Source organism: Biomphalaria glabrata, chromosome 14 (genome assembly GCF_947242115.1).
Source record: "Biomphalaria glabrata chromosome 14, xgBioGlab47.1, whole genome shotgun sequence".
Classification (NCBI taxonomy): domain Eukaryota; kingdom Metazoa; phylum Mollusca; class Gastropoda; family Planorbidae; genus Biomphalaria; species Biomphalaria glabrata.
In genome coordinates this window covers 10,516,476-10,542,191 of record NC_074724.1, presented here as the reverse complement: position 1 = coordinate 10,542,191, position 25,716 = coordinate 10,516,476, and the positions used below count along the sequence as shown (strand labels likewise).

General features: G+C 38.4%; 1 protein-coding gene across 1 annotated transcript in view; it reads right to left on the bottom strand.

Annotated features, from left to right (window-relative positions):
- Nucleotides 1-658: 658 nt before the first annotated feature.
- Nucleotides 659-25,716, bottom strand: part of LOC106069203 (phospholipase A and acyltransferase 4-like) — a 410,743-nt gene continuing 385,685 nt past the window's right edge. The window contains exon 7 of the mRNA XM_056009463.1: nt 659-673. The gene's annotated coding sequence lies outside the window, so the exon portion shown is untranslated. The remainder of the gene's footprint in view (nt 674-25,716) is intronic.

Sequence of the window (25,716 nt, the reverse complement as noted above, 5' to 3'; positions counted from 1 at the left end):
ACTCTACTAAGCTAGCTATAACATAATTTCACTTACGGGAACCCATGCACACATAAAATGACGTGTCAGAGCACTGCTTTTCTATCAGATAAATTCCATATTTATCGCCATCAACTGTTTGGCAATCAAATCCAGCTTCATGTGTAGTCGCTCCCAGCCAAGCATTCACTCTAGGAGAATTTACTGTTGAATTGTCACTCACCCAAGTCCATGTTCCATCAATGAGGGTCATACCAATCCAGTAGGATAAGCTAAAATGTAAAGGAAAATAAATAAATATATATATCTAATATATCTTAATATATATAGCAGAATGTAAGGCGTATGTATGTATGCGATGTTAAGTTTATAATTTTAATTAAATAGTATTGTAAAATGTGCATAAACCTTTGAATAAATGTAATTAACAGTGGGATTTTACATTTGAGTAAAAATTTTAAAAAGTAGGTAATCAGATCACACTTTATCGGGAAGTTTCCATGCTAATATTAGGTGATCACTTAACGCTACTCTGCTTATTCCAGAAAAGTTAGAAGAGTCTTATCAAAGACGATAGTTGCTTTTATGTAAAAAATAGCGCCCATATATTTTTTTTTTACGATTGAAACATTGGTGAATTTGATGTGGGCCGCCTATGAGTTTGTGTGATAACACGCGTTCTCTTTGTAATCTTGTTTTATTTTGAAGAGGTATTTTTTTTTTATCATCAAACGTCTCTGAAGAGGGATTTAAACTCAAAAACCATTTTAGCTACGCTCATAGCAATTTGAGTGCGTCATTTGTTTTTTTAAATATTGAAAAGTTTTTTTTTTCTTTATACCCCGCTGAGTGTAGGGGAGGGGGGGTTAAACTCAAAACCCCTTTTTCTACGCTCATAAAATTTTGAATGTGTAATTTATTTTCTTTATATTTAAGAGGGAGTTTACCGTAAATTTTGTAGCTTAGCTGTTTTCTTGGAAATTGGGGATTGTCGATTGCATTTTTTTAAATAGAAGTGGGGGATCTAACTGGAAACCCATCTGGTAGGGATTTTCAACTACAAACCTCCTGGTAGTTATTTTTGAACTCAAAACCCCCTACCAGAGCTCAAAACCCCCATGGCTGTGTTGGGATAAGTGCTGGTTTAGTATTAAAATATTACCTAAAATAAAGAAAATAAAAAACAAAATCAGTCACTAAATTCTGAACAGCTTTTAGAAAAATAGAGTTCTACTTTTTTTTTTGTAGACTTTTCTTATTACAACAGAGTTGGTTATGTATTTAGTGCTGTTTTGGTAATAGGGCCTGCCTTAAATAAACAAAGACCACACAAAGACTATAGTATAGTGTCTGTCAGTTCTCCAACCAGTAAAAAAAATAGAATGAAATATTCACCTGTTCCAATTATGAATAACTGTAAAAGCGATTTCTTCTGTTTCAATCTTAGCTAAATCACCACCCCAGGCTTTGCATGCAAGCTAGAATGGAAAAAAGGTGAAAGAATTTTGACTTTAATCATGTAGTATACAAATAAAGTACATTTCTAGAGATAAAACTTTTATTTATAAATTGAAAAACATTAACCGGCCAATGCGCGAAATGGCCAGGAATAAAATCTCAAAGTCGGAAGGAAATGGTCTTGAGCAAATTTTCATTTTTACAAAATCTTTATGATAATTACCTGATAACTACTAAATTACTTTATTATAAAAAAATAACTTATTTCTATCATTACATGTTCAACAAATTAGACACACGCGACATTTCGAATTTTACAGTAGATTGTGCTTTTTAAATCCGCATAGATTTCTCAAGTGCTTGCCGCTTGCTGAAGACGTAACATCGAGCTATTGGACTAATCTGCCCACAGGTTGCGACGTCACAGCCTTATACAGCGAGGTGTCTTGTTTTTATTACATAAGATATGTGTAGCCTTGGCCTTGGGTAAATGATTGTACAGACGGGACCGTTCGGGTGCGGGCCATTTCGGCGTTAGAAGTTCTAAAGAGAACTTCTTAAAAAATAACACAAAATATGTTTGCATATACTATACAATGGTATATATTGTTACAAATGACCAGTGACAGGAAGAGGTTAACGTGTGACCCCGACGAGATAACACAGCAGCGGCAGTTCCCTGGAATGTACATGTATAAACAGAGACAGGATGTGACGTGTCCTTACATGTTATTCCAAAAAGGTACTAGCAATGTCCAGTGACAGATAGAGGTCACAACTTGTGACCCCGGCAAGATGACACTGCAACCGATGTTTTCTAGTGGTGCTAAATAATAACAGGAAATATTTCGAGAGAGCTATGCACACTCTTCTTCTAGTTCCAGGGAGCTTTGCACACTCTTCTTCTAGTTCCAGGGAGCTTTGCACACTCTTTTTCTAGTTCCAGGGAGCTTTGCACACTCTTTTTCTAGTTCCAGGGAGCTTTGCACACTCTTTTTCTAGTTCCAGGGAGCTTTGCACACTCTTCTTCTAGCTCCAGGGAGCTTTGCACACTCTTCTTCTAGTTCCAGGGAGCTTTGCACACTCTTCTTCTAGTTCAAGGGAGCTTTGCACACTCTTCTTCTAGTTCCAGGGAGCTTTGCACACTCTTCTTCTAGTTCAGCTTATGATTTCTATTTAAAACGGTGCACAAGATGTTTATGAATGTCTATTTATAGATTTAACTCTTTTTTAAATACAAATAGACATGAGTCAATTACAGAAATTGTCGCTGAAAAAACATAAGTCATTAAAGGTGATTATACTTAATAAACCTTAAACAAAAACTAGCGTTTTCACTGCACGTTAGTTATTTTTTTCTTTATAAGATATACATAAACTGTTCATATTTCTATATAAATCGTTAGATTCGTTTTTTTTTTTATTACGTTTACATCTTTCAGTTGCTATCCTTGATGAGTTTGCTATTTAAGGATTTATATACAATAATAATAAGAGAGGGTACCAAGAAAGGTTTAGGCAGCACCGAAATGAAATCTATCAGGTGACGTTATTCATGCAAATGTGGCGGACGGCTTCCAGCGGGGCAACAAGAATCGACCTGGTCCATCTACGCTATCGGTATTTATCGATCTCAAACAAGCCTGTAACAGAGTTTTGAGGCCCGTTTTTTTGTTAAGGCTTATGAACCTAGGTGTGGGTTCTCATGCTTAGGTGGATCAAAAACGAATTTTGCAGACACGAGTTGGTAAGAACGTGTCGAGGAAAGTTCCACTAGAGCAATGCGTGCCGCAAGGGTCGGCACTCAGTTGTTCACTCTTTCTTGTGTTCATCAATGAATTACCGGCCCTCTTGCAATGCCAGAAGCTTGTGTTTGTAATTGACGTCGTGGAAGTTGGTTGAGCTCATTGAAACCTCCAGCAAGCATTGACAACTGAATCCTGCTACGCAAGATTGTGAGGCCTCGAGATGAACCAATCGACGTCATTAACTCGTGGTTAACGTTAGGACGAGATATAGTGAAGGAACCAGTTGAGCTACGGTTAGACGGCAAGATTCTAGCATGGGTCAAAAAGCCCAAGTATCTCGGGCTCATCCTAGTTCAGAAATTGACATTGTGCGATCATATCTAACATGTGCGAGTAACAGCCTTCGAGAGGTTGAACATTGTGAAAAAGCTAGCTGGAACGAATTGGGGAGAAAAGGTGGGTGTGCTGAGAACACTGTACATGGGTGTAGTTCAATCTCACTTGAATTACAGTCTACATGTTCAGTTCTGGGCGTCGCAAACGTTTCTAGCGAAGATAGACGCTGTTCAGAATCAAGCCATCAGAATCATCTGTGGAACGTTTCGCAAGACGCCAACGTGCCGCCGTTGAAGTTGCGCAGAGAGGGAGCCATCCCGCTAGCTTACGAGAGATACAGGCGGTTGGAGGAGGGATGCCTGCTCAGAAGTCTGGTTGACAACTAGGAGGGCAGAGATGTCTAAAACGCGGCCTTGCTTCATGCATGTGGCGCTATTTTCCAGTCCGGTTCTTTCACCCCAGATAAAGCTTTTTGCATGCCGAAGGTACGATAGTGCCTTCTTGACACGGAGATGACAAAGCGGTGCGATCCTACACGGCTACTACATGCAGCCAAAGAAACTATTGCTTCGTATCCAGCGGGTGTGTCCACTATTTGCATGGATGACTCTGTGGTCCGACTCTCTGCCAATCCCAAAAGTGTGGAGCTGAGTGGACCCTGCCATGAGGAAAGCAGCCTTAAGGCTTAGCTGGAAATGCTCGGAGAATTGGAGTGGTAGCGGAAAGAGTCGGAAATGGATCCACGGCCCCCGCGGATGTAGTCATTTTCACCGACTCAATCTCTGCCCTCGATGACTTTGTCGGGAAGGTGAAAGTTGGTGAAGCGCCTTTCGCAGCTCAATGTAAATAGTTTTATTCAATTGGTCTGGTCTGGCATCAGAAGGCAGACCTTTTAGCGAAGTCCAAGGTGGAAACGTGCACCCTTTATAATGAACCGTGTACTCTCACGGGTGTACGATCCCAAGTTGACACCTGCTTGTTAGCACTTTGGTACGACAGTTGCGACGCTTCCGATAAAAGGGCCGAGAGCTTCATAAGCAGTTAAGTAGACCAGATAGAAAGGACGCATGGTGGGAGTTCTGCCGTGCGCAACAGGCAGTTCTAGCCCAAATCCGAGTCGGATACTGACCAATAGGCGCGTACTTTGGACGTTGGAGGAAGAACTTAGACGCACGGTTCCGCCATTGCGTCAAGGATGATGAAACAGAAAACGATACTCTTTACGAATGTGGCGTTCTGCACGATGAACGATCGGGACAAGGCATTGAGATAGAGCATACTGGTCCATTGTGTTGCAAGAGGTCTGAAGTAGGACGGGGACAAGGTGACCTTACAACTCACTGCCCGCTTCCTCTTTCGTGCTCTAAGTGAGTATTTCTCAGGTTTGCTTTCAATGGAGTATAATTCGTTACCAAGAGAACAAAACTGAACTATAAATCTATAACGCATTTAAACATCTGCTTTAGGCTATAGTGTTATCTCTTCGTAATATTAATGCTAAACAGAGCATGTTACGTAGATAAATAGATAGATAGATAAGATAGAAACTTAGATAGATAGATAGATAGATAGATAGATAGATACATACATACATACATACATACATACATACATACATACATACATACATACATACATACATACACACATACACACATACATACAAACAAACATACATACATACATACATACATACATACATACATACATACTTACATACATACATAAAAACATACATATGAACATATATACATACAAAGATAAATGCATATATATAATTTACGTACACAAATGTACATAAATTTTAACAAAAACTTCAATAATAGATAAACTTACCAATTAATTAGTTAACTAAAGGTAATTAATTATTAGATAATTTTGTTTAATACCGAAAACAAGGAAACAGATTTTAACGCATTAAATAATAAGTTTAAAATATTTTTTTTTAATTTTTTTTTTTTTTGTGGAATACTAAAACAGCTTACCGTAATGTCCCCGAGCATTAGGTGTGTTAACAAAGAAGGCTAATGTAAGGAGAAAAAAAATGTAGACAAAGGTACATACATTTTAACAAAAACTTCAAACAATGATAAATGATATACTAATTACTTAATTAGTGGTAATTAATTATTACATAATTTTGTTTAATACCGAAAACAAGGAAATAGATTTTAATGCATAAAGTTATAAGTTTATAAACGCTTTTTCAATTATTTTTCTTTTATTGTGAAATACTAAAACAGCTTACGGTATTGTCCCCAAACGTTAGGTGTGCTTGATATCAAGGCTAATGTCAGGAAAATACATTGTAGACTCAGTTCCATGTTTTAACAATTCTGTTTAAAGTGAAAGAAAAAAAATGAATTAAAAAAAAAATGAATTAATGTTAATTTTAAAATACAATATATACTTTTTTGTATACAGAGATTGCCTTTTGAATTTTGAAATAGTCGTTTCTTTATTTATTTAACAGAAATAAAAATGTTTTATAAATACTTTTTATATGATGTAGACTTAATTGGAGAAAGGACCTATAGTACTGATTTAAAAATTATATTAAAAAAATAAGAAGAATGATGATATGTAATTAATCGCTTTTTTTTTTCGATTACTCGGGACAATTTTTTTTTCTATTTTGTCAACTAAAAATTGCTCGTTCTTAATGATGCCTACAAATGTGTGGCAGAGAAAGTACATTCAAACTGCGTGGCAGACGAGATACTTGCAAACAGCTTGGAGGAAGAGATACCTACACAATGTAAGACAGATGAGATACAAGCTAAGTGCATGGCTCGCTTCCTGTGGGACAACGAATTCTTCACAAGACATCTATCGAAGTGGTCTGCTAACGCGGCTTCTTAGAACAACGGCTTTGAAAGACTACGCCAGTGACCTCCAATACCTCCCTAAGTGGCAGGTTGGCTGACGTCAGTGATAATCGTCATGAAGTCGAGGCAGAGATCACGAGATAGTCTCAAGAACAAACTGGCCAACTGGAGAAAGAGGAAAGTACAGAGAACAGTATTGATAGCTCACTGTCGTAAAAAATCACTCTCGTGTGTGACTCCCACTGATTGACCTCCGCCAGAACTCTCAAACCTCCAAAAGCCTCGTTGTGAGCTTTTCGGAACAAAAGGTGTTAAGAAGTCTGTTATTACATCGAATCACGTGGAGCGCGCAGGCGCGCTGTTGGGCACAAAACAAAACATGAACAATCTAAATATAAAATGTTGACATTAGAGAAGAAACAAGAGAGATCTGCCTAGGACTTCATTAAAAGCTGTGATTAAGGCAGACATAAATGTATTTGCGATGTATTGTGACTAAAAAGCTGTCCATTCGTTGAGTTGCCTGATAAAGATGTATTACAATATGTTTAATGTTCAATAGAAACAACTATGTCTAATACAAGTCTAAAGAAATGCATTGCAAAAGAAAAAAAAAAGTACATTACTCAACCTTTTGTCTTTATAAAGCGCCAAGATACAACACTCTTGTTGCAGCAGGGATCTTTGTCTTGTGGTTTCCAAAATCACACAATTTATATACACCATAATGTAACATGTTGCACTCTCCATTTAGCTAGCCACGTGGACGTAGCCAAGAATTTTAGCGGGGGTTGGGGTGAATTTTTTCTCCCTTTCCAATATTTATATATAGATAGATATAGATATAATAATAATAATCTTTATTATCCGTATGGAAATTTGTCTTACAATTTGTGCATTACACCAAACAAAAAACATTATAACTATAAGAAACTAAAGTGTACATTCACACCAGACTCACTCATAATTTACATGTGACAAAGTTTATACCAGATTGTTCTTATTTAATGATTTGATTGCCAGGGGAACAAAAGAGTGTTTAAGTCTGTTTGTCTTTGCTATCGGTGTCTTGTATCTCTTTTGTGATGGTAAAATCACAAAATCCTGACACAAAAGGATGATTCTTTATTTCGAGGATCTTGTTAGCTTTTTTAAAGATGTTTGTCTCAAACAACTGCCCAAATGGGGTTTGTTTTTTGCCAATGATTTTACCAGCAGCATTTAGGATTCTATAAAGTTTATTTTTATTTTTAATGCTCAGATTGCCATACCAGGCAATGATATTGAAACTTAAAATATTGCAGATGTGAGCGTGACAAAACATATATATATATATATATATATATATGTGTGTGTGTGTGTGTGTGTATTTGTGCACGTAATTATTCCAAATTACATTCCTAACTGTTACGCTCCTTTTATAAGATGAGACTCTTTGAACAGTACATGAACACTAAAACAACAACGTTATCGTTTAGACCTCATTTCATTTCCATGAACACTAGAACACTATTTCGTTTCTTTTTCTCCATTTTGGTTCTCCTCTCCTTTCAACACGCATTCGCACCGTTCCACATTGACACTCACATGCACACGTAACACTAACCTTAATTTTATAAGTCGTTTTTTGTAGTCAAAAATAGGTTCTACCTTGAATCAAGGGAAAGGCAGTAGACACACCGCTCCTGCCAGGTAGTGGGTTTGGGGAAGCGTTGTCAGCTTCTTCATCAGGAAGTCTTTAAAGCATTTAAAACAGAACAAAAAATAATGCATATTCTGAGTTATCTAGAGAGCATTATCCTGTCACTTCTATTACAAAATTGTAGTTCAGGGTTCAAACACATAACTGGCCATCAATCGTTTTGTAAACAAATATGACGTTGGTTAGATAAAACACAATTCAGTGTGACATTATTTGGGCTTAGTTAGGACGTAGGACGTAGCTTAGGAATGGCTAAAAGACCACAGGAAGTGTTGGAGTGGTCTAAAGAAAAAAAATATTTCTGGTTACTCAAGAAATGTGAGATCGAGATGTGTAGCGCTGGAAACCGAATACCTGTAAAATTATCCATCAAGATGTAGTGTGTTTTTGTGACGCACTGTAAAATGTAAACTGTTCGCTATATATATTATCGACGCTTCCGAGAGATCGCTACGATTCTGTCACTATTTTGTTCTTTCATTATCTGACTACGGAACATTACACAAAAGTTCATACAAGTCGTATTTGAAAAAAACAAAACAATCGTAACCTCGATAATTGTGTGTTTGTGATTTTGTATGAGCTTGTTTTAAATTTAACCTTTTGGAATGGAAGAAAGTAGAAATGAGCATGTTAATAGTTTAAAGTTCTGGGTGTGATATTCGTGCTGAACAAAATATTTAAAAAAAAAAAAAAGAAAGAAATATTTCTATTAGCTTCGCTTACCAAATAGCGGTCTCAAGGATTAGGCCCTGCCGCCCTGCCTATAAGTTTATGCAAAAAAAACAACAACAACAAAAAATTATTTGCAATGATTTATTTTACGCCTTACGTGTTAAATTTAATAACAGTAAGGTGACGACAAACAAATGTTAAACGCATTATTAAAACGTGTACATTTAAAATACAAAAATATTAAGACATTTTTATTATACAAAAGAAACATTTGCATTGCTTGTATATAGAAAATCCTAGTTATTAGCATATTTTATATGTTGAATTGAATTAAAGAGAGTGTTTATACAGCACGTCATTATGCAGAATGGAATTTGTTTGTTATCTTGACATTTGCAAATCACATGTGGTCTATTTGGCAAAGAGATCAAAACAAGTTAAATATTAAAGTTAAATATTAAAGTTAAATATTAAAGTTAAATATTAAAGTTAAATATTAAAGTTAAATATTAAAGTTAAATATTAAAGTTAAATATTAAAGTTAAATATTAAAGTTAAATATTAAAGTTAAATATTAAAGTTAAATATTAAAGTTAAATATTAAAGTTAAATATTAAAGTTAAATATTACAAATATTTTTCTGTTTTTAAGCCTCGCTTATAAATTACATCCATATTAATAAATCCATCATAGCTGTAAACATTATGTAAGCCATAGGCGTACCCTTGGAGGGTTTTGTTAATTTATCACTCGCCCCATCGCAGCCGAATGGTGGGGGTGAACTTATTTATCTTCAATTCTTGGAGAACATCTAAAACATTTCAAACGAAATTATTGTACGAAAGTGATTTTCTCCTTAGTAGGACTCCTTCCTGGATTTCAATGAGCCATGACCTTGACGTGAGGTTTCTATTGTTATTGTGCTGTGGGCTAATCTAATCTGACTTCGACTATGTATCAATTATTACTTAACATTAGCCGCAAAACATTATGAATTAAATATACTTGATAACAACATTCAGTTCTATAAAATGAGACTTTATTAACCACTGGGAAATCCGTCCAGTCTTCCTAACATAACGCCATGTTGGTCTCTCGTTCGCCTAAGTCTACTACGTCATTAGTCTGTCTTACCACGTCATTACTTTTACCGTCGCTAAAACTATACACAATATATTTAACTAACAAAACTAACCTACTCTCTAAACTAGTACAATTGCTACTCTCTTTTGATAAAACTCTAGGGGTAAATTTACATTGTTTCTCCAACTCCCATATGTAAAAATATAGAAAAGGCTCACGCACCTTTCAAGAAATACAGACAAATAGATTTAATTGACAGAATTTACAAATGTACACAATAAAACAGCTTAATTCTTAACAGAATGTCAGTAGTCATTATATACTCTACACAATCTCCCCAAACTTTAAGTACAGCGTGATAATGTATCTGCCACAACATTTCGATAATTTTCTTACAAATGTAATTTTAATATAATAATTATAATCAAACAAAATCACACAAAATAAATACATTGTGCAAAATCTACGTATCTACTTTCCACTACTTATACTTTTTTGTACATTTTCTATGTAGCCTTTACTAAACATTTATAGAGTATTATCCTTAACCTACATGAATATGTAACAACAATATCCAATTCATTACACATATTTATTCATTGTAGAATAGAACAATAGTTAGTACCCATCATTCTCACCTTTTCTAATCATATCTATGTAATTCTAACATAATTGACATGCCATCCTTTCTGCTTCCCTCCTTTGCAATGAAGCCCCATTGTGATCCCACTACCGAATGATCTAGCTGTACTGTTGTCCAGCCTGCTATGATGTCCCATTGTGTTCCCATTACAGCATGGTCTAACTGTACTGTTTAATAGCCTGATAATATCCCTATCATTTTTCGTATACACCTCTCCACTATTGTACCTTAATTCCTTAACTCTGCTTAACTGTTGACACTGTGTTCTAGTATGCCCCCTTCTCCCACAATTAAAGCATAAGATGTATGGATTTGTACTTATGTATGTGGGTTTAAATTTCTTTCCCTATAGCACTGATTGCCTTACTTTACTTTGATTTAGACCCATTCCAATTGCATTGCTTTCTATCTTATCTGTTAATTCTTTCTTCTCGTGCTCTCTGCTACCCATGTCATCTGATGTATGGGATCTTATGTCTTCTTCCACATCCCCATTTCTACCTCGCGTCGACTTTATCCCATAATATTTCTTCCAATTCTCATTCTCCATTACTGAACATATTTTTATCCCATGCATGTCCCCAATAATTAAATCTATCTCACCCTGATCTACAACACAAGCTTCCACTGTCCCCTTAAAATACGGTGTGTCTATACTAACTTTAGCAATCGGTAATTGTACAATATTCCCATTAAACATAACACACTTCCTAGATTCGCCTGTATATTCATGGTCTTCCACTAAATTCTTATTCACTCCAATAATAGTGCTTCCTGTATCCCTGATGGTCTTGGCTGCCTTGTTTACTACGAATGTCTGAAAAATCTCCAATGTTCCAGTATCAGATGACAATGATAAGTCTTGCTCTATTCTACCTTTCTCCCAGTCCTTTCTTTCCTGTCTGTTTCCTTGATATCTTCCGTTGCGGCTATCATATAGTCTTTCATATGTACCACGTCTATAATGTCTATCCAGTGTCTACCTTGTTCTGTGAGAGTTATTCTGTGTCTCACATGTTCTGTTAAAGGCAACTATTTCTTCTATAACACTGCATCTAGATAATTTCTTCTCGGGATGTGCCACTTATAAGCCCTTATCAGTCTTACTATGTCTTCTATGGATTTCGGTTTCCTCTCCAACAGAAATATTTTTAATTCCTCCTGACACTCGTAAATCACTTTGTCCAGCATGAGAAATGTCTTTAGACTGTCAAAGGATTTTTCTACCTCAGCGGTTTCTATCCAGTTATCGAAATCGCTTCTCATTCTGTCCAGGAATGTCTGCGGGTCATCGTCTGGTTCTAATTCACAATTGACAAACTGTTGGCGATAGAAAGCCTCTGTTTTCCCGAAAGTTCGAAGTAGTTGTTCTTTTACAACACTATAGTTACCCTGGTTCATACATATTTTAGAAGGAACCTCTGCTGTAAATGTCCTACACAATAAGAATGTCCATTTGTCTTCAGGGTATTCCAATTCTCTCATTTCTATTTCGAACCTTTTCAGAAAAATGTCAATGTCCATTTTGTCTTCGTTGAATATCAAACCTTTATATTTTGCCAGTTTATTCCCTGTAGTGTCACTCTTTCTTTTATCATTCTCTTTTCCTTGGTCTGTTTTCAACTTTTTCTCCGCCGTCTCTTTTTCAAACGCCAATCTCTCTCTTTTAATGGCAACTAATTCGTTTTTCTTTTCCCTTTCAATGGCTATCTTTTCGTTATCTTTCTTTTCCTTCATAGCTAACTTTTCATTTTCTTTCTTTTCCTTCATAGCTAACTTTTCATTTTCTTTCTTTTCCTTCATAGTTAACTTTTCATTTTCTTTCTTTTCCATCATAGCTAACTTTTCATTTTCTTTTATTTCCTTCATAGCTTACTTTTCATTTTCTTTCTTTTCCTTCATAGCTAACTTTTCATTTTCTTTCTTTTCCTTCATAGCTAACTTTTCATTTTCTTTCTTTTCCTTCATAGCTAACTTTTCATTTTCTTTCTTTTCCTTCATAGCTAACTTTTCATTTTCTTTCTTTTCCTTCATAGCTAACTTTTCATTTTCTTTCTTTTCCTTCATAGCTAACTTTTCATTTTCTTTCTTTTCCTTCATAGCTAATTTTCTCTTTCTCTTTTGTCCTCCATATCTAATCTCTTTTTTTCTTTTTCTCTTTCCATTGCTAATCTCTCCCTCTCCATCAACCTTTCTTGTACGTATTTTCTTAGTTCTGCCCCTTCAAGGTCCAATAACCTCCCTTCTTCTTTCAACGCTTCTACCTCAGCCTAGTCCGCCATTGTCTACTACTACTAATCGAATTGAATAATATCCTATCTCTAGATCTAGACTTTAATATCTCTACTGTCTGTTGACAGGAGATCCACTGTGTATAAAGGACTACGTAGGTTTTGTTCCACGTTGGGCGCCACTTGTTACGTTCTTTTCTAAGATGAGACTCTTTGAACAATACATTAACACTAAAACAACAACCGCATCGTTTAGAACTCATTTATTTTCCATGAGCACTAAAACACTATTTCGTTTCTATTTCTCCATTTTGGTTCTTCTACCCTTTCAACACGCATTCGCACTGTTTCACATTTACACTAACATGCGCACGTAACAATAGATAAGAAGAGTATCTGGTGAATATCATAAAACATAAAACAATGGGATGAAACAAATATTTTTAGATAAATCAAATTTTCATGTTTTTTAAGACTGAATAGTTGACTGCCCCTATCTACTTATTTGAGTAGCTGCCGGCACACTGTGTTATCTTATGTCGTAGTATGACGGTCATCCATCTCTGTCTAACAACGTAGGTTTTGGTAATGTTCTACGCTGCTTGCAATCAAGAGGTATGCTGCTGCCTGACTAGCAGTAGAGATAGTTGGTGCATGTGTCTACAATGATAAGAGGTTATCAACAACCAGGTTTAGGAGATGATAAGCCATTAATGAAACTTCTAAAAGCATTGAGTATGGGTTCTCATATGCCTTGCAATCATTCAGAGGCTAGTATCAATCCCAATCAGATATTCTTTTTTATTATGTGGTTTTATTACGTCTCGAGAGACGATCTTTTCTCTCTGCAACTTCTTGTATGACTAAAGAAGCAAATTCTTGATACACAGCTGCGGTCGCAAATGGAGCATATGTAATCACCACCAAGCGCCGTTGAATTTTTGCCCTCTTTCTGCTTCTGTTGTTTATGGCATTTTTAATCCGAGACCCTTCCTTTATGCTCTCTCTCCATGTGGATTTATCCATGCTACATTTTGCCAGATGCAAGTATCGATTTTGAAGAGCTTCATGTCGCGTTTGCATACATCTGTATACAGTAAAAGTGATCGACCAGCGGCTCTCCTGCCTTCTATTAGATCGCCATACAGAATGTCCTGTGGAAGTCGACTACTGACATTCTTTGAAAGTCGTCTAGCCAGCAAATACGTCTGCTGCTGATAACACAGCGGATGTCCTGGCACCCTTCTCTTTGTAGCACTTCCTCGTTGGTTATTTTATCTTGCAACCTAATTTAAAGATCCGACTTAGGCAACGGAGGTGGAAGACATTTAGCTTTTTCTCCTGCCATGAGTATGTTGATCATGCTTCACTTTCGTATAGCAAAGTGCTCATCATATAGGTCCGGTAGGCTAAGGCTTTAGTATTGTTAGTCAGCAGTATGTTGTCCCCCAATCTTTATTGCAACCGTGACATGATGCCCATTGCTTTGGCTATCCTATTGTTTATGTTCAACAATGCTCTACTGGATAAAGACATAAACATTTTATTTCATTAGACCTGGACAAACTAGAACGTATAAAACTAATGATTTAGAGAATTTGATTCAATTTGATTGCGTTGATATGAGTTATATTGAAATGGAGCATGTGTAGATAATTCTATGCTTAAAGGTAAACAGTAAGTAAATTCTAGGTATCGAATTTTAATCGAGACCGTAAATCCCATTTAAATCTAGGAAACAAAAAAGTAAATGAAAATTGGACATCATAATATTTTAGATCATTCAAAATTCTGATTCAACGGTTACTGTTTTTCCTTTTCCAAAGTGAATCATTTAATTTTTTAAATTATGGTTGCAAGCAGATTTTTTCAACCAAAAAAAAACAACAACAACAATGAAATTTTTAAAAAATCTAAAAGGTCACAGATTTCTATATTGAAAACTCAAGCTTCTTTCAATGATTCGCACATCGACACAAACATATTACATCAAATATTACAATGCAAAAAGTATATATTTTCTATTTCTTAACTTATTTATTCAATGAAATATTGATTTGATTTCAATGGTGTTTTTGAAAAAAGAATTTGGGTACAAACTCCACTTAATTTATAGACTACTTTTATAGCGTGCATTTTGTTTTTATATATTTTCATTATACACTTGATAGTCTAAATAGGACTATTTTAAGCCCAGATCTATCTACTATCTAAAATCTAAATATCTATCTATCTATCTATCTATCTATCTATCTATCTATCTATCTATCTATCTATCTATCTATCTAACTATCTATCTATCTATCTATCTATCTATCTATCTATCTATCTATCTATCTTTCTGTATCTCTCTCTATCTCTCTCTCTCTCTCTCTATATATATATATATATATATATATATATATAAATATATATATATATCATGGGCGAAGACAGAATTTTTTTTCGGGGGGGGGGTAAGGGGGTGATTTCTCCCCCCCCCCCCCGCCCCCCCTCCGGCGAAAACAAAATATTTGTATGTATGTATGTTTGTGTGTGTACATAATCTTTATTACATTTTGACCCTTCATTCTTTCGGAACACGTTTATTGTGCCCTACATTAAGTTCTTCCTCTGGTTAGAGAAAAAAATGTTGACTCCCAGCTAGCAAGGGGGTCTGGGGGATCGCTAGGAGCACTATTTCTGGTATTGAATGCCAATAAAATGCATATTCTGAGGTATCTGCAGTGCATTTTCCTGTTATTAAAAAGTCTTATTTCAAAAACCTAATGTGCTATTCTTACTGACTTAGACCCCCCCCCCCCGCACCGTTCGGCGCATTTGCCGTCAAGCTGTTTCCACAAAAATCTGTCACTGTTAATGTCTGAAACCTCTTCCCACCCGCTCTGAGGCCCTCCATGAAAGTGTGGCGCCAAGTTGTACTAGGATGTCATCCCATTTCTTATTATGCGTAATTCATTTTGTCGGAGAACATGTCCCGAAAACCTCATGAAACGCTCTGTCACAATTTTACTAAGAGGTCGACTTCCAGTTCGGCATAGTATTTCCTTGATTTAGACCCGATCTCTTAACTAACTCCTAAAATCTGTCTTAGCCCTCTTTGTTGAGCCACATTTAGTGTTTTTCAGTTTCGGCAGATGACTATTCGAAACCCCATTTAGCTACGATCATAGAATTTGGTAACTGTAGTTTGCTTTAAAGTAATATTGAAGAAAAAGGTTTTTAAACTTAAAAATGCTCTTTAGAGGGATTTTAAAGTCAAATAATGTTATTGTTTAATTAGCTTTTTTTTTATATTGAAGAGGTATTTTTTTAGCATCAAACCCTTCTGAAGAGGAATTTAAACTCAAAACCTCTTTTGGCAACGCTCATAGCATTTTGAGTGCGTAATTTGCTTTTTTTTTTGTTTTACATTGAAGATGTATTTTTTCGCTTCAAATCCCGATGGCGGGTGGTTTAAACTCAAAACCTTGCTTTTTTATTTTATTGAAGATGTTTTTTTTTACCTTCAAACTCCACTGGAGGGGAGTTTAAACTTAAAACTGAGTCAAGACCCATTTAGCTACGCTTATAACATTTTGAGTGCATAATTTGCTTTTTTTCATATTGAAGAGGGGGGTTATCGTTTTAAAAAAAAATCTTTCTTAACTGCAATGTGCTCTTGGTATTTGGGGATTGTAGTTTGCATTTTTGTGTGTGTTTGTTTTATAGAAGAGAGGGATTTAACTGCAAAAAACCCTGGTAGGGGGCTATAAGCTCAAACCCCCTGTTAGGGGGTTTTAAACTCAAAACCCTCTGGTAGGGGTTTTAAACTCAAAAACCCTTTGGCTACGCTCATAACATTTTTAGTGCATATTTTCTTTTTTTTTCATATTGAAGAGGGGGTTTATCGTAAATTTTGAAGGGGTTTTAAAATCAAAATCGTCCTTCTTTGTTCTTGGAATTTGGGAATGTCGTTTGCATTTTTTTGTTTTGTTTTTATCGAAGAGATGGATTTAACTGCAAAATCCTCTGGTAGGGGGTATTAAACTCAAAACCCCCTAGTAGGGGTTTTAAAATCAAAAACCCTTGGCTGCACTGGGGCAAGTGATGGTTTAGCATTAAAATCTTACCTAAAATAAGCAAAAGCAAAGAAAAAAATCAGTCACTAAAATCTGTCCCTCCCCGTGGGGGGGGGGGGGGATTTCATTTTTTTTTACCTAATTAATTTCTAGCTCACTACAGTAATTTAAATTAAATTGTGAAGTGGATAAAGAATAATTGTGGTTTGTGATTGTAATTTATTTAATTTTGTAACATGAATGAATCTTTTTTTTTGTTTTTTAGTTTCTCTTTATTATATGTAGCATTTTACTAATTTTGAATGTATAGTTAATAATTATTATCTAAAGAAGTATAATTGTACGCTTACTTAATAAAAAAAAACACAAATTGTAATTGAAAAAAAAAATTATGTTTGATAAAATTTCATTTTGAAAGATTAATACTTTAAAATAGAAAAAAATTATTTATTTTAGCGCCCAATAATTTTAAAAATTCGGTCACTTTGAACGATCCAAACTAGACTATGACTTGAATTTTTCTGGTCCATAGGTGAATTTGATGGGGTCTCGCATTTGAAGTTGTGTGATAACACAAACTCTCTTCACTGGCGGATTCTTTTTTCGTCGGTGATCCTCCAAGCCAAAATCTAAACATGTGGGTTATCTTATCTTCTCAAGGAACACATTAGTTTTATTCGCAATGTATTAAGGGCCTATAAATTCATATAAGAATATTTTTCAAGTACAACATTATTTGAAGTATCCTTTTTTAATAGTATGAAAAATGAGCTTTAGGTCAGAAGAATGCGTTTCTTCTGTGAAGTATGCAAGAAAAAGTTTTTTGGCGTCGGAACCCACTGATGAATAATGAGCTGAAGTTGTGAGGAGAATGCGTTTCTGCAGTGAAGAATGAAAAAAAAAACTCTTCGCCCCAAACTCTATTGATAAAAAATGAGTTTTAGATATCAGGAGAATGCGTTTCTGAATTGAAGGATGCAAGAAAACGCTTTTGACGTCGGGGCTGAATTCTTTTTGTGAATAATGAGCTGTATATGTCAGGAGAATGCGTTTCTGCAGTGAAAAAAACAAGATAACGCTTTGTCGTCGGGGCTTCACCCCTAACCACACTATGGAACCTTATAGCGCTGCTCCTGTTGTTTGTTTTTCGCCAAAGGTTGAGAAATGCTGCTTTTTTTTATTCTCATATATATATTGTTACGAATCTCGCTATCCAGGCTCTCTGCAAACTGCACCACACGACACCACCAACTGAAAGGACTTGACAACTCAGGGCTCCAAATAACGTAATGGTTTAATGTCAACAAATAACAGCCAATACTGTACAATTGGCAGCACGTAATACAAGACTGTACAAATATCTCTCCGTTAATCGCCGTATCAACTCTTGCACTGGTCTCTCTGTCTCTTCTAGGACTTGTACTGAGCCGTAGTAACGAACCGTAGCTCTAGAAGTTGTCTCTCCCCCGTCTTTGATACCTTCGCTCTTTATATAGGGTCCCTGCTGGCCTTCTAGAACCGGGCAGAACGTCGCTCGACCATTATGGGTGGTCATATGACTACATCCCTCGTGACACTCTTGAGCTCTGTTCACGACGACGATCCTACTCGAACCTTCATGTTAATACTCGTCTCGGCTGACCGTCGTAACTCGTCACGGTTGACCGCTCGTCTAGCGCTGGCCTGGGGCGATTTGCGTCGGCTGACTACACACACACCACTACCCCCATCTGTGCCACCACCAGGTTTATAACACTGCCCCCTCCTTAGATCTGTCCGTCCCGGGCAGATCCAGCTTCACCATGGTACTTGTTGAGTCTGTCGATGTGGACGACCTTAAGTTTGGACCTTGGGCTCTTCTGTATTCGATACACGACATCGTTGATTCTTTTTATCACGCGGTAGGGTCCTTCCCAGTCTGTTTGAAGCTTTGGGGACTTTTCTTCTTTGTGGGTTGCACAGCCACACCAGATCGTTCTCATGAAACCCAGCGGCATTGGCCCGTTTGTCGTACCTTGTCTTCATCTGGTCACTGTTGATCTTGATGTTTCTGCGGGCTAGAGCGTGAGTTTTCTCCATCCGTTTTCGGAGATTTGCGACATAGTCTGTCGAAGAGGCTGGCACATCTCCCGGAATCCCGAATAGCAAGTCACACGGTAGTTGCAGCTCTCGGCCAAACAACATCTTTGCTGGAGTGTAACCGGTGGTGCTGTGAATCGATCCTCTATATGCCATAAGGAACATTGGGATATAGGTGTCCCAGTCCTCTTGACGTTCATCGACGACTTTCGACAGATGTTGTTCCAATGTTCTGTTAAATCGTTCCACCATTCCATCTGACTGGGGGTGAAGAGAGGTTGTGCGTGTCTTTTCGATGCCGAGTACCTGGCACATCTCTTGAAAGATCTTGGATTCGAAGTTTCGGCCTTGGTCGGAGTGTAACTCCCTGGGAGGACCGAATCGGCTAATCCAATTCTCCACAAGTGTTTCAGCTATGGCGGTGGCTTCTTGGTTTGGTATCGCATACGTTTCAGGCCACTTAGTAAAATAGTCTATCACTACTAGAACGTACTTGTTTCCTCTCTGGGATTCAGGAAATGGTCCGGCTACATCGATCGCTATTCTTTCGAAGGGATTACCGACGTTGTATTGCTGCATACGTCCCCTCGTTCTCCTGTGCGGGCCCTTTGCTGCTGAACATGCGTCGCATCTTCGGCACCATTCTTCTATATCATCCCGGTAGCCGAACCAGTAAAACCGCTGGCGTACTTTTTCAAAGGTCTTGTTGACACCTAAATGTGACCCACTGGAATTATTATGGATTTCTTGCAGCACCTCAGCAACTCTCACTTTAGGCAACAACAGCTGTAAGCGATTGCATGTCCCATCTGCCGTTTCCCAGACCCTCTTGAGAACTCCATTGTCGATTGTCAGTGAGTCCCATTGCGCCCAATATGCCTTGGTAGCAGCTCCTTTATCAGAAAGGTGATGCCATTCTGGTCTTTGTCCGTCTTCCTTCATAAGCAGAATGGGAGCCAGGTCTTCATCTTTTAACTGGTCTTCTCGGATTCTTTCGTCGGACCATGACCCGGAAGCTTGTATCCCAAGATGTCGACAATCAATGATAACTTCCTTTTCTTCAACCTTGCTGCAGTGTTTACATTCCATTCTGCAAGGTCGTCGAGACAGCGCGTCAGCATTTTGGTGAGTTTGTCCTTTTCGGTGCTGTGTCTCGAAGTCATAGGTTTGCAAACGTTCAATCCACCTGGCGACTTGTCCTTCAGGGCTTTTAAATGACAACAGCCATTGTAGAGCAGCGTGATCTGTCCTAAGGATAAACTTTTGCCCATATAAGTATTTATGAAAATGTTGTATAGCATCCACAACTGCCAGTAGCTCACGTCTTGTGACACAGTAGTTTCTCTCAGCTTTGGACAAGCTCCGACTAAAGTAAGCTATAACCCTCTCAATTCCATCTACCTTTTGGGATAAGATAGCACCTATTCCAGTATTGCTCGCATCGGTGTCAAGTATGAACGTCTCGCCTGGTATCGGGTAGGCCAGAATGGGTGATGAAACAAGAGCCTTTTTAAGTATCTCAAAGGCCTCATGACATTCCGTTGTCCAAATAAACGGCCGCTTCGGTTCTGTCAATTGATGAAGGGCACTACAGAGGCTAGAGAAATTAGGCACAAAACGTCTGTAATACGTGCAGAGTCCAAGAAAGCTTCTTAACTCCTGGATATTAGCGGGGATCGGCCATCCATTTATGGCTTCAACTTTATCCGGGTCTGTGCTGACTCCCTCCTTTGACACGATGTGCCCAAGGTACTTGACGCTTCTTCTGAACAAGGAGCACTTCTTTGGATTCAATTTCATTCCAGCGTTTCTAATTCGTTCAAACACTTCCTTCAGGTTTGCAATATGTTCCTCGAAGGTTCTGCCTATGACGATAATGTCATCTAAGTAAACAAGACACGTGGTCCAGTTAAGTCCTCTTAGCACATGCTCCATTAGTCTTTCAAAGGTGGCTGGGGCGTTGCAGAGGCCAAAAGGCATCACGGTAAATTGCCAGAGACCATTACCAGCAGAGAAGGCTGTTTTATCTCTGTCCTCGGGGTGTAGTCCCACTTGCCAGTAACCGCTCTTCAGGTCAAGGGTGGAAAAGATCTGTGACCCAGCAAGTGTGTCCAATGTGTCGTCAATCCTAGGAAGCGGGTAGCTGTCCTTGTGTGTGGCGTCATTTAGTAATCTATAGTCGACACAAAATCGAGTGGATCCATCTTTCTTCTTTACCAAGACTATGGGTGAACACCACGGACTGTTGGATGGTTCAACAACCCCCTGCTGCCTCATTCGTTCTATCATGTTCATAGCTTCTGGTGTTTTGCTAGCGGCAGGCGACGTGGTTGCTGTCGGATGGGCCTTGTGTTTCCTGTGTCTATTCGATGCTGGATCAGGTTTGTTCGCCCAAAGTCCATTTCATCAGATGGCAATATGTCAGAGAACTCTCTTAGGAATCGTTCTGCTTTGGTGAACTGTTCTTTTGACAAGATCGTTTTGACTTCTGCCAGAAGTTTAGTAACCTGGGGTTCACTGGGCTTGAGTATTCCGTCATGATTTTCACTGCTGCAGTTTCGTATCATCTCTATCGCATGGCAACCAGCGATGAGGCTTCCTTCCCGTAAATGTTTCTCCACTGTGCCGTGGTTCATAATTCTTACGGGTACCTTTTGGTCTTTCCCAATCGTGACTAGTGTTTTTCCTACTGCTATCCCGTTGTAGTTGGTGTCCAAGCTTTCTACCAGTGCTTTTCCTGTCGTGGGATAGTCGTCCTCAATTTTCCCCCAAATGATCATTTCCGACTTAGCAGGCAAGGTTGTATTTTCTACCAACGTAACCCTTCTGACTCGGCCATCTTCTTCATTCTCGTCGCCAAGCAAGGGTACTTCGAGGTCCCCACATTGTAAAGTGCCTCCGCCGATATTCAAGGAAAAGCCATATTTCAGCATGAAGTCGAGCCCTATTATGCAGTCATCTGTGACGTCAGCAATCAGGAATTCGTGTTTGAATGACTGATTTCCGATCTCGACTGTTATGTCGATCAGGCCTTTTATGGGCATCAGTTCTCCACTGGCTGTTTTCAACGAGTAGGCCCTAACTGGCGTTTTCTTGCTATTGTCCACTTTATCCGTCCGGATGACTGATCGTGAGGCACCAGTATCAAGGAGGAAGTGATAGTTTTGACATCCAATTTTCCCGATGACCTTTAGACTCTTACTCTGCCCCAGCACGGCGACCGGGATGATGGTTGCAGGGGCTCTCATTCTCTGTGTCGCCGGGTTCCGCCCCTTGAAGCCGGCGCGTGCTAGTTTCCCTGGTAGCCCCGGGAACTTGGTCGTGCATACCTTTCTGATCTGTGATGGGTTCCGGTTTGTGGAAATCTTCTAGTGCAGATTCTTTGTATATGACCGAGTTCACCACAATTCCAGCATCGTACAGGAACCCTAGGTTGATTTTCTGGTACTTGGTTTGTTCGTCGTTCATCTAGTGCCTCTGTCACCCTTCTCACAAGTTGTGCAAATTCTTCCTCTTTGACTTCTAACCTTCGGCCTTGATGAGTGCTCCCTGATGCGTCTTTGGCGGCTTCATATGAGAGAGCGTATACGAGGGCTTCACTGGCCTTTCGTTTACCACTAACTCTGGTGGCTTTCTTTAACTCGGGGTCTCGAAGCGCGTCAATGAAAGCGTCTGTAATCATGACTTCCAGAAAATCTTGTGCGGCGGTTGGGTAGGCCAGATGTGCGAGGCGTTCGATGTCTGTCTCTAGTTCCTGTAGTGTTTCATCGGGGCGCTGTTGTCTGGTCTTTAGTTGCACACGATATACTTCTTGCAGATGTTCATCCCCGTATCGGAGTTCCATAGCCTGGACTAGGGCGGCGAAGTCTTGCTGGTTCGGTAGAGACTGTAGCAATTCGGAGGCTTTTCCTCTTAGGGATAACACAAGGGCTGTTGCTTTCTCCTCCTCACTGTTCCATTTGTTAACTTTGGCTGCTGCGTCAAATTGCTTCTTGTATACTGACCAGGACACGGAACCATCAAATACGGGAGGCTTCATTTTCCCGGAGACTTCAGATACAAATGACGTCATATCTGCTTCTGGTACATTTGTGTGCTTGCGTTGGACTTGTATCTTCATTTCGTCGATGGCCTTCTCCACTGCGTCGACCCTCTGATTCATCTGCTCGTCAATGTTGGTGATTCTCTTCTCCACAGCATGTATGCGTTGGTTCATTGCCAATAACTCCGTTTTGATTCCCGAGTCCATCGTGCCTATCTTGGTGTCCATGGCATCTATCTTGTAATTGATCTGTTCCAGCAAATCCGGTTCGACTTCAAAAAGATATGTGTCCGGAGTCCGGATCTTCTTTTTCCTTCACCAGTTCTTCCCGAAGGCGTGCTTGTAAGGTTTCTTTGTTGCCGTTCGTCTTCAGGCCTCGACCACGGAGCTCTTCCTTCAGTTCCTTCACAAGGAGTTGGTCTAACGTTTTCGTAGTAGCCATAGCGGATCCGTTCCTATCCGATACGATCCGATCCCACTTCTGACACCAGTGTTACGAATCTCGCTATCCAGGCTCTCTGCAAACTGCACCACACGACACCACCAACTGAAAGGACTTGACAACTCAGGGCTCCAAATAACGTAATAGTTTAATGTCAACAAATAACAGCCAATACTGTACAATTGGCAGCACGTAATACAAGACTGTACAAATATCTCTCCGTTAATCGCCGTATCAACTCTTGCACTGGTCTCTCTGTCTCTTCTAGGACTTGTACTGAGCCGTAGTAACGAACCGTAGCTCTAGAAGTTGTCTCTCCCCCGTCTTTGATACCTTCGCTCTTTATATAGGGTCCCTGCTGGCCTTCTAGAACCGGGCAGAACGTCGCTCGACCATTATGGGTGGTCATATGACTACATCCCTCGTGACACTCTTGAGCTCTGTTCACGACGACGATCCTACTCGAACCTTCATGTTAATACTCGTCTCGGCTGACCGTCGTAACTCGTCACGGTTGACCGCTCGTCTAGCGCTGGCCTGGGGCGATTTGCGTCGGCTGACTACACACACACCACTACCCCCATCTGTGCCACCACCAGGTTTATAACAATATATATATATATATATATATATATATATATATATATATATATATATGCTGTACGCACGAATATGCATAGGGTTAGGGTTTACTGGGCGTAAGGGTTAGGGTTTGGAAAAAAATCGCCCCCCCCCACTCCAAAGTTCTGAATCCGCTAATGACTCTATTGGTAATCTTTTTTTTTTAATTAATAGTTAGGTCACAAATTTTGCAATACTTAGCATACTCTTTTAAAGATCCTTTTTATTTGAGGCATTAGAGAGCAACCATTTGCAAATAGCATATTTTCGATGCAGTTGTATTTTATTTTGATATTTGCTTTAAGTCACTGTGTGCTAAAAGGACATGAGTCGTCGCAATATCATAGTCTATTTCATCGCTTTTTTTTCGGTATAACAGAGAAATGATTACTTACTTTCATTGATTGTTAGACAAGTGTAAAATATATGTGAAATTTTATTTAAAAATGTGTAGTTAATTTTGTATTATAGATATAACATTGATATAACATTACCGTTAACATACTTAAAGTAGCAACAGGCCTTACCTAAACTTTGTTTTCAAGTTTAAAAAAACACGTCATATTCTATTACTTGGGATAATAAAAAAAAAATGGTGTTTGTGTGATAGCTGTAGAGACGCACTTTATGTGACTGGTAGTGAACGCACAATTGTGACGACATAAATCCAAATTGAGACTGCAGCTTAGCTAGATTAAAGAGACAGTTTAGGCTTTCATAGAGTTAACTCGTATGTGGTAGTGACTGAGACTAGACTGCTCCCTTTGTAAATTAAACAGTTAGACTTCTTCATACGCCTGTTGGTTGTTCACTCTATTTGTGGAGTTGTATTATTCGTCTGTATGTCTGTAACCATGAGCTCGCTAGTAATTTGACGCGTACAGAAACACGCAACCTATTGGCTGAAGTTGTACAGACTCAGATTATACATTTACATCTCTACATAACACAAACTTTCTTTGAAATAATCGTGTTTTTAATGTATTTTAAATAGCGCAAATTTATGCTAATAGCAAAGCGATATGGTCTAATCTTATTTGTGAACCATTGGGGGATGGGGTATCTGGGAGGTTTTCCTAGCTGCCATAGGGAACTCATTAATATTAACTCTTATATTAACTCGAACCTTGAGCCCCCTTGAGAGGTAACTAAGCCAAGTTCAAACTACTTAGCTTCTCGGCCACACATCACACCTCTCATTTCCTCTTATGTTCTTGGTTGGGAGTGTTCGTTTTGAGGAAAGTAAATGTAATGTCACTCTCTGTCTCCACTTCTCTCTCAATTCTCTTGCATACCTCAGTCTACCTTAATTTTCCCAATCACTCTATAACCTCTCACTCTCTCTTTTTCTTTTTCTTTCTCTGTCTTTCTCCCTTCTTTCTCCGTTCTCTTTCTTTTTTTCTCTCAGTCTCTATTTTTCTGTCTGTTTCTCGCTCACTCTATTTCGTTTTTTTCTCTCCCTCTCTTTTCTCTTCTCTCTCTCTCTCTCTTTCTATTTTTTTTTGCCTTGGGTCAAATCTCTTTAAATGGCAGGCCCGTCGATTCTCTTATAATGTCTTCCCTTCGTTTGCTCCCTTCTGATTTTCTACTGTTTCTTAAAGGCAGGTCTCTCCGAGCCCTGAAGACATAGTAATATGGCCATAGAATTTTAATTTGTATTTTTTACATTAGGAAGCAGGTCGTCGTGGGCTCCAAAAGCTATAATAACTCTGGTCTCTTATGCGGTCTTTAAATATTGTTACGTGCGCATCTTAGTGTAAATGTGAAATGGTGCGATTGCGTGTTGAA